Source organism: Pinus tabuliformis, chromosome 4_1 (genome assembly GCF_031772625.1).
Source record: "Pinus tabuliformis cultivar Carrire ecotype Pingquan chromosome 4_1, CPIR1, whole genome shotgun sequence".
NCBI classification, from domain to species: Eukaryota; Viridiplantae; Streptophyta; class Pinopsida; order Pinales; family Pinaceae; genus Pinus; species Pinus tabuliformis.
This window is the reverse complement of record NC_142303.1, coordinates 744,398,841-744,421,047: the sequence shown is the minus strand read 5'-3', so window position 1 is coordinate 744,421,047 and position 22,207 is coordinate 744,398,841.

Genomic DNA, 22,207 nt, shown 5'->3' with positions numbered 1-22,207 from the left:
GTTTGCTACAGAAGTGAGAAGCTTCTTAAGAGCAGCACAGTATTGGAGGAAGCTCATTTCAAATTTTTCCTCAATTGCAGCTCCCTTACATGCTTTGACAAGATTGAAAAAGGTGTTTCAGTGGGGAGGCAAACAGTAGAAAGCCTTCAACACCTTGAAAGAAAAAATTAGTACAACACCTGTACTAGCACTGCCAGATCTACAAAGACCATTTGAGATCCAAACTGATGCCAATGACTATGCCATGGGAGAAGTGCTGACACAACACGATAAACCCATATGTTATCATTCTGAGACTTTTAATCCTGCAGTAGTCAACTATCCTACATATGATAAGGAATTGTATGCATTAGTTCGGAGTGTGAAAAAGTGGAAACATTACTTAATGGGCAAAGAAATAGTAATACATACTGATCATCAGCCACTTCAATACCTACACTCCCAAAATAAGTTGCAACAATCAAGACATTACAGATGGATGGGTTTTCTACAACAGTTTCATTTAGTCATCAGATATAAAAAGGGCATACATAACAAGGTTGCAGACATGTTGTCTAGACCCATTGTAAATGCATCTACCATACTTAAGCATAATTCTTTGCTGCATGAAAGCTACATAGAACAATATGCTCAGGGTGTGGATTTTGAGGATGTATATGCAACTTTGAGTCAAGGCAAAAGAGTAGAAGAATTGGACTATCATGCGAAGGACCGAATCTTATATCATTGTGGGAAACTCTGCATTCCACAAACTGAGAGAGCAAAGATAATTAGGGAAGCACACACTTCTCTGATATCAGGTCACTTTGGGGTAAGTAAAATAGTTGCACAGCTGCAAAGGTTCTGCTATTGTCCAATAATGAGTGAGATAGTTTCTAGATATGTAAAGGGGTGTGCTATATGTCCTAAAAGCAAGCCCAGCAATATAAAACTAGGCTTATACACTTCCTTTCCAGTTCCTTCTCACACTTGGGAAAGCATTTCCATGGATTTTGTTGGAGGACTACCTAAATCTAGGGAAGGCCATGATTATCTATATTTTGTTGTGGATAGGTTTAGAAAAATGTGTATTTTGATACCCTGTATTAAACAGATTACAACTGAACAAACTGCAAAATTATTCTTTGAACATGTATGGGTTCATTTTGGATTACCCACTTATATTATATCTGATCGAGACACCTGATTTATGGGAAAATTTTGGTCCAGTCTGTGGGAACTAATGGACACCAAATTAAAGAAAAGCACAACTTTTCATCCACAAATAGATGGCCAGACAAAAGTAGTTAATAGGATAGTGATCCAGTTACTGAGAGGATATTGCAGCAAACACCCTAAGCTTTCGGATGAACACTTGTGTTATGTGCAGCATGCTTACAATAGAGCCAAACACTTTTCCACCCAGAGATCTCCCTTTGAGACTTGCTTTGGTTTCATACCAACGTCCCCCTTAGATTTTGTCTTTGGTAAAGACACCATGGTTGATAGACACAGTGATGTGGACAGAGCAACTAGGTTCATTGAACAGATCCAGGAGATCCACCAGGCAGTACAGGAATAGCTGGAAAAGAGCCAGGCCAAGCACAACGCTAGGCATGACAAGCATCAGATGGAGCATAGTTTTAAAGTTGGAGACAAAGTCTGGCTGTATATCAGCAAGGACAAGATGCAAGGTGAAGGCAAGAAGCTAAAACCTTCAGGTATGGACCCTTTAGGATACTTGAGAAGATTGGTGAAAATGCTTTTCGCCTTGATCTGCCAGCTTACATGCACATCTACTCAGTCGTCAACGTAGATTGCTTGAGGTTGTTTGAACCTTCCATGATTGAGGACCCTGAAGAGCAGAGTCAATTACCTTCTGTTGATGACCTGCTACCTCAATATCTAAATGAGTTGTAGGAAGATACAGTGTTGGATAGGAAGGTAAGGACGACGTGTAGTGGATAGGTGGAATACCTCAGGATTGTGCATAAAGGTTCGAAGCCGAGCAGTGCAAAGTGGATTGAGATTGGACAAGTGAGACAACAGTTTCCTCACTCAGTCGATGCTTCAAGAAAACCAACTTTTGGTGGTCCAAAAGCTTTTTAGTAGGGAGGTTGTGATCCGAATTAGATCCATAAATGACTCTCAAAGAACCATGACTAAATCAGGTCGAACAAATCTCAAATGAAATCCAAAATAGCAATCAAAAACACCCTGAACTAGTGGCCATGGTAGCCAGCGTGGAACGACGAGGACCTCGGTCAAATCGCATTGACTGAGGCCCATGGAGACTGTGTAGGAGGTCGATATAGTCCCTGGGAGCCCCAGAACAGGAAAAGGAGCTGATTTTTTATGCGCAATTCGCTGGGCGAATAGGGCTGAAATGGTAGAACCTTAAGCACTCGGTCACGTTGGGAGCTAGAGGACTGTGGGCAGAGAAAAGAAAAGCGCCATCATACGAATGTGGGACCCATGACCTGGAAACTGGTGGTTTGATTGGCGCAACCTTGAATGGTAAGAGGTTTTGGAGAAAGCGGAGCGATCACACTCAGCGATCGACGCGTGGTAGTAGAGGTGAGAGAAAAACCACCGTGATCGCGCGTTATCGGTCGAGCAAGTCAACCTCTCTCGAGGTGCGAATGACGTCGGATCTTAAGGAGCCCAGATCAGATGGCTGAGATTGCGCTCGATAGACAGAAGTGGAATCGACAAGGAATTAAGTCGTGATTTAAGGGGATTTAAAATCCATTTTCTGCCACAGTGGAGAAAGAACATATCCACGACATAATGAAAGAAATGAATCGACGAGCAGGCTGGCGTTGTTCCAATGAGGACATGTGGTACTTCCTAAGTGTTCATGCTGACACCGAACAGGGAACTCCAAGCACACAGGTGGTAGGCGAATCGACGTAGGCGGGAGAGGAATCGAACAAGCATGGAGATTGAATGGCTAAAGCCATGAATGGATACATTGAATAGGAATCTAGAGAGGAGGAATAGAGAGGAGTCCAAGCGACCAAGAGAGATAGTGAACAGTGAACCCTCAGAGGAGGACTGAACATAGAGAGTAGTAAAGCCAAGCAGAGGAGACAGAGGACTGAGCTGACCATAGGCAGAATCGATCAACGGAGAGCTTGAAGAATCAAGCCTTCCCATAGAGGAATCTGTCCAGATTAAGCATCACAGTTGGCTCTTTCCACTGTAGACTGAGGGTCACAGAGCTGGTAGGAAGGAAAAGAGTCTGTGAACTCCGAGTGGCTTGGGGAATCCAAGAGCCACCCTGCCAAGCAGAATCTACTTCAGGAGAACTCATATTGAGTCCCTGCATTGTAATTTCTCTGCTGAAAGACACAATAAAACAAGGCCACCACTGAAGCTGGACTGGAGACGTAGCCCTGGAGAATAGGGTAAACTCCTTATTAAAAATTGCTTGTGTCTTTGTGTTGCTTATTGTATTTCTCTCCTGTCTTTCTACTTATTTTCTATTTATTTTCTGTGTATTGGTAATATGATCTATCCATTGCTTAAATAACACAGAACACAAACACCATCACATGAGTCTGTAATACCTTTTGTTTAATAAATCTTCAGCTGAGGTCACTCATAGGGTGATTATCAGATCATCAACAATACGCAACCATGGTCGAATCTCACATTGTGGCAGAGGTTTTCTTGATATTAAAATTAACCATGGTCAAATGACACATTATGGCAAAGATTGTCTTAATATGAACATCAACCATAGTAAAAAATGGTCAACATGTTTATTTTAGGTTTTATAGTATTTACTCATGGTTCTTATATCTAAGGTTTATAATATTAATCCCTTGGGTTTAATATTACTCCCTTGGGTTTATATTCCCTTATCTTTTTAGTATTAATCCCTTGAGTTTATTATTCCCATTGGTTTATAGTATTAATCCATTGGGTGTATTAACCTAAGGGTTCATTTCATAGGGTTTGATAGTATTCATAATATTTATAATATAAATCTTTAGGTTTTATATAAATTCCTTTTCTTATATTCCTTGGCTTTAATGATAACCATAACCAGTTTGCACTAAAAACCGTTTTTAAATGGAGAATCTAAACTTTGATATTCCCAAGAACTTAATCAATAATTGTATGGACACCAATTATATATCTATGATCTCACATACTAATTGCCTAGGAATATGAGTTCAATATTAATCAAATACTTCAAAAGATTCCCTAGTAAATATACCATCTCGGCTTTTAAATTTTTTATGCTACTTATAACATTACTTCTATTTCTTGCAATATGAATGTTCCATTCTCCAAACATGGAGAACAAATCTCCATTTTCATTCTTCAATACATTTAATGGAGTTAGAAAACCACTATAACTATGTTCATTTCATAATCATATATTTTCCATCGAATCTTTTTGTTAGTGGCATCAATGTTGCTTGTCTATGTTCTGTAGTTGATTATTGACCTAAGAAATTTGATAATGTTTTAATGGGTGGATGTAAAGGTCAACCTAATAATAGTCTTATTTGATCTCTTCAAGTTCACAACTTTTCCATAAGTTTGAATGATTCCTACATTTATAAATTAGATAAACTTATATCGTACATTTTGACATTTCAGAGTAGTTATAAACCATCTCGCTTTATGATATTATTAGTCCTTATTTGCGAGGGACTATACCATTTAATATCATAATATTTATTTGTATTTTTTTTCTAGAGACTATAACACTCCATTTTCAAAGACCAGTGACTATTTATTATTTTGTTGAGTTTTGTAACTTTAAACAAATTTTTCATGAAAATATTGAATATTTCTATTTTGTGTAAATTCAAAAATAATTTTCTGATTTCTGGAAATCTTATTTATAATGTTATTTTGGTTGAGCTAGCCTTGATGTAACATTATTCCCCTAGTGGAGGGCACTTTATTTTCAATGTTTGTTAGTTCCTCAAAAATCATTTTAAAACATAAAAGGGTAATTTTATAGAATATTCCTGAGAATTTCTAGTGTGTTTATCTCTTATTTCATTTTAATTTTTTATAGATTTAGTTATGCATGTGAATAGGTGCATAGATTGTGAATATGTACAGAATGAAGGATCTACATAAGAGGACGTATGTGTGGCAGAATGAAGATGTATAGGAAAATTTATTCTACAAATATAAATTTGTTTGAACTATAAGAAAAAAATGAGTATCCAACATAAAATGAAGCCTCTTTTTAATGTATGTGAGAAAAAAATGTTGTTAAGGAGAATAAGTGTGTGGATTAATGAAAAAAAACTTTTATTCACAATGTTCTGCATCTCTGTATACGATTCCCAGTTGCACACTTCTTCCACATACCTCTCAACACTACATATTAATAAATTAATTGGTTGTTTTTTCTCTTTAATGTTTGGGGAATGAAATTTTTTGGTTTACGCATATGTTAGATGTGAAATAAAGGTGGAAGATTAACTCTCTCCACTACTATGTTGAAATGGGATCATTTTATTTGAGATAAGGATGTAAAGGAACTATGTAGAACTATTTTTCCAATGATTTGATATGTGGTTTTCAAAACTATGTTCGATGGCTTTGATCTTTTAAAAACTAGAAACAATAAATTTCAATAGTCATTGTTCTCAAATACAATGTGCATTTGTAAATTGAATAGCTATTATGAAATCTTAAATGAAGTTTCATTTTAGTGCATGTGAGGAAAGAGAATGATTGTGTGTTGCAAGGAATAAAACCTTTCTTCAGGAATGTTCTGTTTCTTTATATAAAGTTACCTTATGTACACTTATTCAAGAAACCTCCCTCCCACACAACAGTGCATATTAATCAATTGATTAGAATTTTTTACTTATTAAAGTTTTATTTACATTTATATTGGGTGAAAAATAAGCGTAGGTTATTAAGTTCCTCATTACTATGTTCAAAATATTTCATGATTTAAAAATTGTGTCAAAGTAGAAACACCAAATATTGGTATTCACGGTTCCCGAATACTATGTCAATTTGTGTTCTTACATTTTTTAATTAAATATTCATTATTGAATTTTAAATGAAGAATTTCTTAATGCATATGAGGAAGAAGTTTTGTGTGAGAAAACTAGCTTAAAGCAAGGAATATAATTTTTTCTCGCAATTCTCCATATCTTTGCATACATTGCCACATATCTTCGTCTCACAAAACAATACATATTAATCAATTGATTAGAATTTTTGGCGTCATAAAGTTGAAGGAATGTAATTTTTGGGTTACATGTCTATTGAGTAAAAAATAAGGCTGGGTGATTAACTCTTACCACTAGTATATCGATGTTTTTCCATTTTATTTTAGTTTTTAAAAACTAACTACATTTATGATTTCACATTTGTCAATTAAATAGTTATCCTTAAATATGAAATTTGGGGCATGAAAAAATTGGTTTATATGCATATAGCGTGCGAAATATGGGTGGATGATTAATTGTCTACACTACCACATTAGAAGGATTTGATTGTTTAACAACTATATCAAAGTAGAAATAATGAATGTTGTTATTCACGGTTGCTGATTTCTCTGTGCATTTGTGACATCACATTTGTGGGTGCTTCATCAGTGAGTTCTTCGGCAACAACATTGACACTAATATTGAGACATGTATTGCTAGTGTGTTTGCATCTTATGTCACTTTAAAATTTCATAGATTTAGTTGTGCAGGAGAACATGTGCTCAGAGTTGTGAAGATGTGTAAAATGAAGGATGTGTAGAAGAGGAAGTATGTGCATGAGATCAGGGGTATGAGGAAATTTTATTCCACAGAAATGAAATTATTTTAACTTTTAATAGAAACTTACTACCAATATTAAATAAAACTTATTTTTAATGCGTGTGAGAAAGAAGTGTTGAGTGAAGCAAGGAAAAAATATTTCATTTGCAATTTTTTACATATCTGCATACATTTCCCCTTGCCCACTTCTTTCAAATACCTCTGAACAATACATATTGATCAATTAATTATCGATTTTGGCTTATTAAAGTTTGAGGTGTGAAATTTTTGGTTTATGTGTACATACGATGTGAAATAAGGGTGGGCATTTAAATCTCTCCACTACTATGTTGACATGGTGTCATTTCATTTGATATCGAGATGAAAAGGAGTTGTGGCAAAGTATTTTTGCTGATAGTTTGGTGTGAGATGTTCAGAACTATGTTTGACGGTTCTAATTAGTTAAAAATTAGAAATGAAAAATCTTGGTATTCAAGATTATTGAATACTATGTGCTTCACATTTATGAATTAAATAATATTTATGTAATATTAAATGATGTGTCTCTTTAATATGCGTGAAGAGGAAATGTTGTGTGGGAGAACATCTATTTTGAGCAAGGAACACGAAATTTGTTCTGCAATATTTGGTACCTTCTCATAAATTTCCCCTTCACACACTTTTTTCTCATACAACTATTCGTATTAGTAATTTATGGTTTTGAATTATTAAAGTTTTGGACATACAAAGATTAGTTTTTGTGTATATCATGTGCAAAATAAGGGTGTCCAATTAACTATTTGAATTACCATGCTCAAAGGCTTTGATCATTTAAAAACTGTATCAAAGAGGAGATAAAAAATTGTCTAATATTAAATGAAGTTTATTTTAGTGTGTGTGAAGAATAAGTTTTTTGTGGGAGAATGATTGTGCATATAAAGGAACATAAAAGAAATTCCCAAAATGTTCCATACCTCTGCATATATTCCTACAGATCTTCGTTGCACACAATAATACTTATTAGTTAATGAATTATTATTTTTCACTTAATAAGGTTTGAGGCATGAGAAAGGTGGGTGATTAGTTGCCCCCAATACTATGTGGAAATGGGGTAATTTTATTTGCGATTCCAAAATACTAAGTGAATTTGTGATTTCACATTTGTCAATTAAATAGTTATTATTCAATATTAAATTTTGGGGCATACAAAGCTTGGTTTACATGTAAAGGAAAAACATTCTCTAATTTTTTTTTACTAATAATAGGATTTACAAATTTGATAAATCAATAAAACAATGCAAAAAAAAAAAATTATAAAACACATAAGATATAGGAAAATGAGTTAGCTACACATTATATATTGCAAATGCTAGAGTATATATATTATAAGTCAATGGTATAATCCAAAACAGGGAACTTAAAAAAAAACGTCATTGAAATAGGCTTTTATACAATGTTAATAGTTATATATTTGGTAACCACATGATAGAATCATATCTCAACCATAAGATATACTAGGAAAGCTCTTAGGAAATGGTCAAAATGCTTCAAAAAAAATTAGAAGGTCCTTGCCACTATTGAATGATAATTTAAACTTACTAGTTACTAGTAAGAGGTATATATGCACCTTCTCTAGAACACTTCTTGATATCGATAACCTGGCATTAATATAGTTTCATGAAGTTAACCATGCATGCATCTTGGTTTGATAGTCGTTATTCATATATGTCTTAGCTTCAGAGATGTCTTATTTGACACTTCTATTAGTTGGGAAACGATTGCAATAATATTTTCATTTTTTAAGAGGTAGGAGACTCTTTAGGTTGTTCAATTAATATTCGAAGACATCTATATAAAGTATTTAATCGAATTCTAGGAAGAAAATATATGTGCATAATTCCCCCTCTACATAATCTTTAACTCATCTGGAGCCATGAATGTGAGTGAATAATGAATGTGAGGAAGACGGGGTATCTGAGAGCGAATGGGAGCGCAGAGGGAACTTTCCTTCGCAGGCATGAAATTATTTAACTTTAAGTATAAACTTAGTATTAAATATTAAATGAAGTGTATTTTTAAATTGTGTAATTAAGAAGTGTTGTGCGGGAGAATGGTTGTGTGGAGCAAGGAACAAAAACTTTCATTTTCAATGCTTTGCAATTCTGCATACATTTCCAGCATAACAATACATTTTGATTAATTTGTTAGTAGCTTTTACCTATTAAACTATATATTGAGTGTGAAATAAGGGTGGATGATTAAATGTACGTATTACTAAGTGGACGGAGGCTCATTTTATTTGATATTGGGATGCAATTATGGTGTCGGCGAAACCATATATGTAATGTGGTGGTTCCTTTCTTCATGCTTATACAATTTTTTCCTTCCTTCATGCTTATACGATATACATTATAGGTTTGTAATTCTCGGCTTTAGCAATTTGTAATTACATAAGTACATTTTGTGTTTATTTCTCCCAAGAATTTGTTTTAATTTTAGTTATTGTTTAAGTTGAAGCTAGTATTAATATTGAATTTCATAGAAAGAGGATCTTTTTATAGGTTAACATGAAAAAATGAAAACGTACGTAACTTGTTTAGTTATTGTATGTTCTTATTTTCAAGAATCCAGATAATATAGATAATGGTTTTCTGCTTGAAAAACACCATAAGAATGTGTTTCCTATAAGGACATATGAAAGGATAAGAAATATTATTGAACTAATGCATACTTGTATGTGTGGGCCAATAAATGAAATTACTTGGATGAGCCTTTTATTCTCTCAATAGGAGGATCAATCATGGTAAACCATGGTCCAATGCCATTGCATATGAAATTCAAGCATTGTCAAGCTTGTTTGTTTTAGGGTTTATAAGATTTATCTTAGGGTTTATTGGCCTTGGATTTACAATATTAATGCTTCTGGTTTAATATTAGTCTGTTTGGTTTTAAGTATTAATCCCTTAGGTTTAATAGTTCCTTGGGTTGATAATATCAATCACTTGGGTTTATTAATATGAGGATTCATATTCGTAGGGTCTAATATTATTGATAGGATTTATAATATTAATCCTATGTTTTAATTAGATATATTTATTAATATTAAACTTTAAATTTTATTAACTTTCATCGATATTAAATTTTATTAATATTAAACTTTAAGTTTCATATTAATATTAAACTTTACCTTTGTATTAAAATTGAAATTTTACTTTAGCTATAATATTAAAATTTAATGATGGTTAACCATTGTCACATTGTCAGAAATATTTTCTTTGGGTCCAATGTCACATTATGGAAACTATAGTCATCCATGGTCAACCATGTTCGAATGTCACACACTGACAAAGATTGTCTCAATATAAAAATCAACCATGGCTAACCATGGTCAACCATGTTCAATCATGGTCAATAACCATGCTCACATTATGACAAAGATTGTCTCTTGGTCCAACGTCACATTGTGACAACATGGTCATCCATGGTCAACCATCGTAACAATGTTGGATTATGACAAAGATTTCCTTAATACGAACATCAACTATGGTCAATGATTTTCCAACGTCAGTATTGTGAGAAATTTTTTCTCAATATGAAAATAAATCATGGTCAACCATAGTCTAACGTCGCATTGTGAAAAATATTTTGTCAATATGAAAATCAACTATGGTCAACCATGGTCAACCATGTTTATTTTATGGTTTATAATATTTATAATGTCTATAATATTTAACTTAGGGTTTATATACCTTAGGTTTATAATACTTATCCCTTGATTTTAATATTATTCCGTTGGGCTTTTAGTATTAATCTCTCAGGTTTATAATATTTATCTTGGGGTTAATATACCTTGGGTTTATAATATTAATCCATTGCGTTTAATATTATTCCCTTCGATGTATCAAGCTTAGGGTTCATATTCGTAGGGTATAATATTATTCATAAGGTTTATAATATAAGTCCCTACGATTTAATATAAATTCCTTGGGTTTATAACCATTGTCAACCACTCGCAACCATGGTACAATGTCACATTGTGAAAAAGATTGCCTTAACATGACAATCAACCATGGTCAAACATGATCAAATGTCGCATTGGGACAAAGATTGTCTCAATATGAAAATCAACCATGTTATTTTAGGGTTTATAGTATTAATATTAGAGTTCTTATACCTAGGACTTATAATATTAATCCCTTGGGTTATTTATCCCTTGGGTTTTAGTATTAATCCCTTGGGTTTAACAATCTTACGGTTCATATTTCTAGGGTATAATATTATTCATAAGGTTTATAATATTAATTTCATAGGGTTTAATATAAAGCCTTTGGGTTTATAATCATGGTCAACCATGCACAACCATGTTCCAATGTCACATTGTGGCAAAGATTGTATTAATATGAAAATCAACCATGGTCAATCATGGTCAAATGTCACATTGTGACAGTGCTTGTCTCAATATGAAAATCAACCATAGCAAAAACATGGTCAACCATGTTTATTTTACAGTTTATAGTATTTATCTCACAATTCTTGTATGTGGGGTTTATAATATTAATCCCTTGGGTTTGATATTAGTCCCTTGGGTTTATAATCCCTTAGGTTTTAGTATTAATCCATTGGGTTTACTATTCCATTTGGTTTATAGTATTAATCCATTTAGTTTATTAATCTAAGGGTTCATGTTCCTAGGGTTTAATATTATTCATAAGGTTTATAATATAAATCTTTGGTTTAATATAAATTTCTTAGGTTTATATTCATGGTCAACCATGGTCCAATGTCATATTGTGACAAATATTTTCTCACTATCAAAATCAACCATGATCCAACATTGCAATGTGACAAATTATTGCCTCTATATTAAAATCAATCATATTGAACCATGATCCAATGTTGCTTTGTAACAATGATTGTCTCAATATAAAAATGAAGCATAGTAAACGATATTTATTGTAAGGTTTATAATATTTATAATATAGTTTACAATATTTTAAATAATAATAATAACAATAATAATAATAATTTATTGATATTGTTTTATTAATATCAATATTTCTTTTATTTATTTATTAATATAAATATTTGTTTTTTTAATTTATATTAATTATTATTTAATAATAAGTAATATAAAAGTAAAAAGGAAAATAATATTAATTAATATTAAATACTAATTAACATCAACAATTTATATTAATTTAAATTTAAAGATTTATATTTAACCAAAGAACTAATATTAAAAACCTATAGTAATTAACATAAAAATATTAATAAATAACAATAATAAAAATAATAATAATAATAATAATAATAATAATAATAATAATAATTATTATTATTATTATTATTATTATTATTATTATTGAATGAATTATTTAATAAATTAATTAATATTGAATGAAAAATAAATTTATAACATTTTCCAAGAGATTAATCCATATATTAACGCGCATATATCAAATCTTGAAAGTGATCAACACATTTATTAATATTATTATTACATAATTAATATATATATATATATATATATTACATAATTTAAAAATGAATAATAATAAATAACATATAATATTAAATAATAATTATTATTAATTATAATTACAATAATAATAATTTTATTCTTATATATTTATTAATGGTAGATATAGATGAAATTTTTTGCTATACCAAAAATAATAATACTTTTAACTAAATATGGGTTTTTTTGTTATATCAAGAATTAGTGAGTTATGACTACTTCTCTTGGAAATGGTCATAGATGAATGACTTAATTAACGCAATTCAATCCCAAAATGATATCTAATATTTTTAATGTGATTGTGCTAGTATTCATAGAAAAAAATATAATAGTAATAAGTGTCTTGGTAGAAATCACATAAGAGAATTTTTTTACAACGCGTTTTGAATGAACAAGTGTGGTTCATCATCATGACGAGATGATGAACCCCACTTGTTGATTTGAAACAAGTTGCCCAAAAATTCCCTTATGTAATTTTTAGTGGAAGACTTTCCTTAATTCATAATGGATCACAAAAACCCAAATTCGTAAAATATAATAATAATATAAAATTTTTACCCCATATATATATATATTTGTTTAATCTAATTTAAATAGTTAAAAAAAAAAAAAATGTAGAACAGTGATAAAATTAGTCATTGTGACAATAAAACGGGCTAGAAAAACGTTAGTTATTTGACTTAATAATTTTTTTTTGAATAACTAGCATGATCACATATCTTTATAACAACTAGATAAATCTTATCTCAAAATTTCGTTAAAATTATAAATACACGTGGTATTTACAATGAAAATCTAACATCCTCTCTAATGTATAGTGAAGCCTATCAGCTTAATACAAAGGTGTTTGAAGTAAATTTTTGAACTTCCTAAAATTTTGTGTTATAATGTTTTTAGGTCTTTGGTTTTCATTGAAGAAAAATTGGCATCGATATCATGGCTGTAAGGGAATATACATGCCCTCCACATCTTATGTAATGTATTTATATCTTTGTGTGATTCATTGAACAATTGTCATTGATATCTTGGTCGTGAAGAATCTTTATTTTATGGCTGGGAATTGACAACAGAACGCTACCACTCTTCCGATTCTCTGAGATTGAAAGGTTGATGTTCTCTGGTCCGCAATTAGGTACGGCCAGGAATTGTTGATTTCTGAGTGTTTTGTATTTATATTTAATATATAAAAGTTTATGTCAAATCATTTTCGAGCTAGTAGTTACTAAGTGCAGATTGATGCATGAAGCCATCGAGGGCACTTGTAGTTGTTTGAGGTTCGTAATTTCATCATTAAGAATTTCCTTTTCTTATTTTTCTTGCTTTTAACGATAACCATAACTAGTTTGCAATAAAAACCATTTTTTAGGAATACGAGTTCAATCTTAATCGGATACTTCCAAAATTCCCTAGTAAATATACCATCTTGGTTTTTAAAATTTTTATGCTACTCATAACATTACTTAGGTTTCTTGCAATATGAATGTTCCGTTCTCCAAACATGGAGAAAAAATCTCCCTTCTCATTCATGAATATATTTAATGGAGTTAGACAAAAGCTATAACTATGTTCATTTCGGCAGGATACATTTTCCATCGAATCTTTTTGTTAGTGGCATCATTGCTTGTCTATGTTTTGTAGTTGATTATTGACCTAACAAGTTTTATAATGTTTTGATGGGTGGATTTAAAGGTCTACCTAATAATAGTCTTATTTGATCTCTTCTCTTTCACCACTTTGCCATAAGTTTGACTAATTCCTACATTTATAACCTAAATAAACTTATATGCTACTTTCTAAGTAGTTACAAACCATCTAGTTTTATGATTTTATTAGTTTCCAAGGGACTATACCATTTAATTTCATGATATTTGGTGTTTTTTTTCCAGAGACTATAACACCTACTTTGTTGTCAAAGTCCAACGACTCTTTAGTATTTTGTTGATTTTTTGTAACTTTAATCAAAAAATTTACCAAAATGTTGAATATTTCTATTTTCTGTAAATTGAAAAAAATTCCAGGAATCTTATTTCTAATGTTCTTTGGACTCATCTAGCCTTTATGTGAGATTATTCCCCTAGTGGATGGCACTTTATTTTAAATGTCTGTTAGTTCCTCAAAAATAATTTTAATGGCAAAAAAAGACTAATTTTCTAGAACATTCCTAAGAACTGCTAGTGTGTTTACCTCTTATTTCATTTTTTTTTAACAGATTTAGTTATGCATGCTAATAGGTGCATAGTGTTGTGAATCTATATAGAATGAAGGATGTGCAGAAGAGCAGGTAGGAAAATGAAGATGTAGAGTAAAATTTATTCCACATATATAAAATTATTTGAACTTTAAGCAAAAATTTAGTATCCAACATAAAATGAAGTCTCCTTTTAATGTGTGAGAAAAAAATGTTGTTCGGGATAATTGCGTGGAGTAAAGAACAAGAACTTTTATTCAGAATATTGTACATTTCGTTCCCATTTGTGCACTTATTTCACATACCTCTCGACACTACATATTAATCAATTAATTAGCAGTTTTTTCTTTTTAAAGTTTGGGGCACGAAATTTTTTGGTTTACTTGCATGTCAAATGTGAAATAAAGGTGGGAGATTAACTTTATCCACTACTACATTGACATGGGATCATTTTATTTGATATAAGGATGCGAAGGAACTATGGAAAAACTATTTTCCCGATGATTTGATATGTGGTTTTCACAACTATGTTCGATGACTTTAATCATTTAAAAACTAGAAACAATGAATATCAGTATTCATTGTTCTCGAATATTCATTTTAATGTGTTTGAGGAAAGAGAATGATTGTGTGGAGCAAGGAACAAAAACTTTCTTCAGGAATGTTTTGTTTCTTTATATAAAGTTATTTTATGTATACTTATTCCAGAAACCCCCCTCCCACACAACAATGCATATCAATCAATTAATTAGTAGTTTTGAATTATTAAAGTTTTCTTTAAGTGTATATTGGGTGCGAAATAAGGGTAGACGATTAACTATCCTCATCACTATTTTCAAAATCTTTCATCATTTAAAAATTGTGTCAAAGTAGAAACACCAAATATTGCTATTCACGGTTCCCAAATACTATGTGCATTTGTGATCTTACATTTTTTAATTAAATAATCACTATTGAATATTAAATGTAGTATTTTTTAATGCATATGAGGAAGAAGTGTTGTATGAGAAAACAGGCTTGAAACAAGGAATATAAATTTTTCTCGTAATGCTCCATATATCTACATACATTCTTGCATATCTTCGTCTCACACAAAAATACATATTAATCAATCAATTATCATTTTTTGAGTGAGAATGCTGAAGGCATGAAAATTTTGGGTCACATGTATATTGAGTGCAAAATTAGGGTGGGTGATTAAATCTCCCCACTACTATATCTATGTTTTGCAATTTTATTTGAGTTTCTAAAAACTAACTACATTTATGATTTCACATTTGTTAATTAAATAGTTATCATCCAATATTAAAGTTTGGGGCATGAAAAAAATGGTTTATATGCATAAAAACTGTGAAATAAGGGTAGGTGATTAACTATCTACACTATCATGTTTGAAGGATTTGATTGTTTAAAAACTATATCAAAGTAGAAATAATGAATGTTGTTATTCCTGGTTGTTGATTACTCTGTGCATTTTCGATGTCACATTTGTGGGTGCTTCATTAGTGAGTGCTTTGACAATAACAACGAACTATTACTAAGACATGTATTTCTATTTTGTTTATCTCTTATGGCACTTTAAACTTTCACATATTTAGTTGTGGAGGAGAAAATGTGCATAGAGTTATGAATCTGTGTAAAATGAAGGATGTGCATAAGAGGAAGTATGCACATGAGAATGAGGGTATGAGGAAACATTATTCAAAAAATTAAATTATTTTAACTTTTAATAGAAACTTAGTACCAATATTAAATAAAATCTCTTTTTAATGAGTGTGAGAAAGAAGTGTTGTGCAAAGCAAGGAACAAAATATTTCATTTGCAACTTTTTACATATCTACATACATTTCCCCTTGCCCACTTCTTCCGTAAACCTCTTAACACTACATATTGATCAATTAATTAGCGATTACGGCTTATTAAATTTTGTGGCGTGAAATTTTGGTTTATGTGTATATACGATGTGAGATAAGGGTGGGTGTCTAACTGTCACCACTACTAATTTGGCGTGGCCTTGTTTCATTTGATATCGAGATGCAAAGGAGAAGTCATTTTGCTAAAGATTTGATGTCCGATTTTCAGAACTATGTTCGATGATTTTGATTGTTTAAAAATTAGAAATGATAGATCTTGGTATTCACGGTGTTTCTGGGAAAACTAATGTTGATTCAAACTGTTAGTCCCACTAATATGGGTAGCTATCTTAGAAACAAACAATCAAAGAAATTCAAGATTTCCTTTAAGTGTAATAGATAAGAGAGAAGAAGAAAGGACCAACCTGGATCTTTCGCTTGGATCCCTGCTTGATTTCTCTCTCCCTTGATAGAATTTGCCACTCCTCTCCTACATGTCCCTCTTCGAAGAGTACCTGTAGAGTCAAAGTAACAGAAAACCATCAAAGCATCTCTATTTAAAGAATCATAAACAGTGCAGAATCAGAAACACATTGACCATACAATTGCATTCATAAACATTAACATTCACAAGTATACAATTATATGGAGGAAAACTCAAAGAACTTTATTAATGGTAGAAGAGAGGATTACAACCTAGTTGTTTGATCCAGCATCATCCTCCCATCGTAGAAGCCCTCTTCACCTCATGAAAATTAAGATCACGCAACAATACAATGTCTCTTCTCATAGATAAACCAACAACACTTCCTTGTAAATTACAAAATTCTAGCCTTCCAGATCTCTCAGATGAGGGATCCATTTATAGATGTCTTGCAAGGGTGTGATTCAGCTCTAGGTTTTTTATTAGTGTCATTCCACTGATAGTTCTTGGTTCCACTTGGAGATTTCATTGATCTCTTACTCATCCCTGGGCAAATTTAGAGAGGCAAGTGTCATGGGAAAAGTTTCTGGAAGATTCCATGAGCTTCCACTTAGCAAACTGTCTCTGCCATTTGTTTATTCTCACTCATCACACCCTACAGAAGGCCATTTCAGTATGCATCGCACCTGGCTAGTGTGGCAGCCACTATGCATCACACTTCGACCTTGGAGTAGTTAGTATGGTCCAGTTTTGGCTAGTTCTAAGTGGTATTTCAGGTGGAACTTGTGGGACATGTTGTAATCAGTTGACCATGATATTTTAAGGTATGAAACAACACTTTTAGGTACTAAAGGGCCCTTGGTTTATGGACATATGAGTTTGGGGTTGCAGTGCCTAAATATGTCTATAACAATGGTTATTGAATAATATGTGCATTTGTGATTTCACATTTATGAATTAAATATTATTTATGTCATATTAAATGAAGTGTCTCTTTAATATGTGTGAAGAAGAAATGTTATGTGGGAGAACATGTATGTTGAGAAAGGAACAAGAAATTTGTTCTGCAATATTTTGTACCTTCTCATAAGTTTCCCCTCTGCACACTTTTTTCACATACAACTGTACATATTAATAATTTATGGTTCTTAATTATTAAAGTTTCAGACATACAAAGTTTAGTTTACATGTATATCATGTGCAAAATAAGGGTGGCTAATTAACTATTTTATTACCATGTTCGGAGTCTTTGATCATTTAAAAATTGTATCAAACAGGAGACAACGAATCTTGGTATTCATTGTCCCCTAATACTATGTGCATTTGTGATCTTATATTTGTGAATTAAATACTTATTATCGAATATTAAATGAAGTTTATTTTAGTGTGTGTGAGGAATAAGTTTTGTGTTGGAGAATGGTGTGCATAGAAAGTAACATAAAAAAAATTCCTGAAATGTTCCATACCTTTGCATATATTCCTATAGATCTTCATTCCACACAATAATACTTATTTATTAATTAATTAATTTTTTTTGCTTATTAATGTTTGAGGCATGAGAAAGGTTTGTGATTAAGCATCCCCACTTCTATGTGGACATGGGGTCATTTTATTTGTGATTCCCAAATACAAAGTGAATTTGTGATTTCACATTTGTCAATTAAATAGTTATTATTCAATATTAATTTTTGGGGCATACAAAGCTTGGTTTACGTGTATATCATGTGTGAAATAAGGGTGGGTGATTAACTAAGCACACTACTATGATGACATGGGCTTTCCGAGTATTAAGTATATTTTTCATATTACGAGTATTAAGTTGTCTTATTTTTTTGTTTAACAAGTCATGTGTGATGGAAAAACCTATTGCAAACATAAACTATGTGTGAAGGAAGAACATTTTCTAATTTTGTTTACTAATAATAGGATTTACAAATTTCATAAATTAGTGAAACAATGGAAGAAATCAAATTATAAAAACACATAATATATAGGACAATGAGTTAGCTACACATTATATATTTCAAAGGTTAGAGAATATATGATATAAGTAAACAGTATAATCCAAAATAGGGAACTTAAACAAAAAATATTCATTGAAATAGGTCTTTATACAATGTTAATAGCTACATATCTGGTAACCACAGGATCAAATCATATCACAACCATCAAATATACCAGGAAAGCTCTTCAGCAGTGGTCAAATCCTTCAAGAAAAAAATAGGTGGTCTTTCCCACTAGTCAATGGTAATTTAAACTTACTAGTTACTAGTAAGAGGTATATCTGCACCTTGTGTAGAAAATTTCTTGATATCGATAACTTGACAATAATATAGGTTCATGAAGTTGACCATGCATGCATATCGGTTTGATAGTCGTTATTCATATATGTCTTAGCTTCACAAATGTACTATTTGACACTGCCCTTATATGAGAAACAATTGCAATAATATTTTCATTTTTTTAAGAGGTAGGAGACTCTTTATGTTGTTCAATTAATATTCAAAGATATTTGTATACAATATTTAATCAAATTCCAAGAAAAAAACATTTTTGCACAATTCCCCCTCTTCATAGTCTTTAACTTGTATGGAGCTGTGAATGTGTGTGGAATGAATATTGTGAGAAAGATGGGGTATCTATGAGAGAATGGGGGTGCAGAGGGAAGTTTCCTTCATAGACATGATGTTATTTTAACTTTAAGTATAAAATTAATATTCAATATTAAATGAAGTTTATTTTTAACTTTTGTAATTAAGAAGTGTTGTGTAGGGGAATGGTTGTGTGGAGCAAGGAACATAAGCTTTCATTTGCAATGATCTTCGATTCTGCATACATTTCCCACATAACAATACATTTTGATTAATTTATTAGTAGATTTTACCTATCAAACTATATATTGAGTGAGGAATAAGGGTGGATTATTAAAGGTGCATATTTCTATGTGGACATCGACTTGTTTTATATGAGATCAGGATGCAATTATGGTGTCCGCAAAACCATGTAAACAAAGTGGTGGTTCCCTTCTTCCTTCCTTCATGCTTATATGATATACATTATAGCTTTATAGTGCTTAGGTTTAGCAATTTGTAATTATGTAAGTACATTTTGTATTTATTTCTCCCATGAATTTATTTTAATTTTAGTTATTGTTTAAGTTGAAGCTAGTATTAATATTGAATTTCATAGCGAGAGGATTTTCTTACACGTTAACATGAAAAAATGAAAATGTATGTAACTTGTTTAGTTATTGTACGTGCTTACAACTCTCTACCATCACCTTTGTGCATTGAGCCACAATTGTAAATAGTGATAGATGATTTTGTTTGATCTCTAGGAGATAATATTTATTTCAAATAACTTGAGTCCTTGAAAAGCTTATGGAGCCTCGAGCATGAATATATAGAAAATGAAAGAACACAATTAGGAAACTAGTTTAAAAAAATGGAATTTAGTACTCAGACTAAATGCAATTTAATACACACACAATATAAATGACATGCAATTTAATACTCACACAATCTAAATGATATGCAAGGAGATGACTTAATCATGCATGTATTAGGTGAATTGAGTGCCGAAAAGACTCATATTTACCCACGTATACATTTTCTGTTAATGATATACATTAGTTAACTTTAATCACAGGTTACTGATAATGCTTCTTTGACATTGTATGAATGTGTTGTGACGAGAGGAGAATTATATTTGACAATGACCATGAAAATTGGTCTTATGAACCTATTATCTATGTTGAGTTCACAGACTCCATGATTGAGAAAACAACTCCAATGAAATGATGTGTCCTTTCAAGAAACATACAAGTGATGAGGATACAAATACCAAAACTAGCATGAAACTGGTTAATGAAGACTATTAGGATTCCAAGAAACTCTCCTAGGTTGTAGCTCGGAGGTGCTTGGTAACATATAAATTCAACTATTGTTGCAATGGATGAATGGAAGGAATGATGCTTGTCCAAGCTAGATAACCACTTCTACTTTGTTTCACTCTAGACATGCGTGAATACCCCTAGACTACAAGGCTTTAGACCACCAACTACTCACAGTTTAGAGATTGGGTGAATATGGAGAGTACTGACCACACCAGCAAAGGCACAAGACCATGTGATGGCCCGCTGTAACCAGTAAAGAAGTCTGCAAATCTAATATACTAATGCAAAGACAGGACGACAACTCTCCTGCATTAAATAAAAAGAAACCTAGACCACCTATTTAATGATGCATACAATATTTTAACATAGAGATGGGATGACAGGTATTCTAATGCTAAACATCAAGAGCTCAAGAATACAGCATATCAGGCACAACTTGGAATAGAAGAAAATTAAAAGTGAGCAATTAACAACAAAAGAAGCTTGTATTAGCTGAAAATGAAGATGAGATGTTGCAAGTGTCAAAATATTTATAGTCTCCAGAATTTGAAGCTTACATCAAAGTTCCAACCATCAACCTTGATTACATATTTCTTCTGGGCATTTATAGATTTACATTACAGGGCACTTGGGCCATTTAGGTATGGAGGGTTCATAATTGACCACCAACTGCGTTTAACTGCTTGATGGAGTCTCTGACTATATTTGTTTGCTGCAGTGGATAAATCTGATCTGTTTAGGTGTTTTGATGTCCTCTTAGGTAGTTAGAGTGCTCACATTAGTGAAGCTCCATAACTGATATATGTGGTTACTGGGTCGTGCTCTGTCCTTTTCTCCCTTGGCCATCCTATTTGTTTAATATGGTTGTTGAAAGTTTGACAGTGACTAGTAATGGTGAGCGAGTCAGCTTCCTTCTTTGGGCAAGCAGAGTGGTCAGGTGACGTGGAGTGCATGGGTGAATGGATAGTCGAGATGATAGGGGAGGATGACCGTCAGATCAGGATAATAAATGGTGGAGATGGCTCGATGGAGGGTATCGAATGAGGTGGGAGAGGGATGAATGTGCGCCATTAGATCTTAGGTGGATAGATCAGACGGTGATCGAGCGGTGGAGTTGCACAAGAGTTTAACGGGCAGGAAGATAGGTTAGGCGGTAAACGGTATTGATTGCATTGCCTTCAGACATAAAGCGGTAAAAGGACAAGACTGGGCAATTCCACTCAGTGCTTGACACGTAGCGATGGATGAGAGAGAAAAATTGCTCTCATCAGGCGCTAACGTTCGATTACATAGTGGGCGCGATAAGTGAAAAGGCCATCAGATCTCTTTGGAGGTGATCAGACGGTGGCGATTTGATCAAGCAGATTATTATCATTGGGCTTGATGACAACCATTGGATTGATAGGACTCGATCAATGGCAGGGATTTAAGGAAGGGGTTTATGAGCACGTGGGGTGTCACACGGAATAAGTCGATCTTGCGGACAAGATAGACCTTCCTAGAATCTAAAGAAGACCTAATGACAAGCAAACCAACCAGATAGTATCTTTCTCTAAATATGATTTAATAAACAATAGCAAACAAGTGTTTTTAGGGCCTACCTTAGG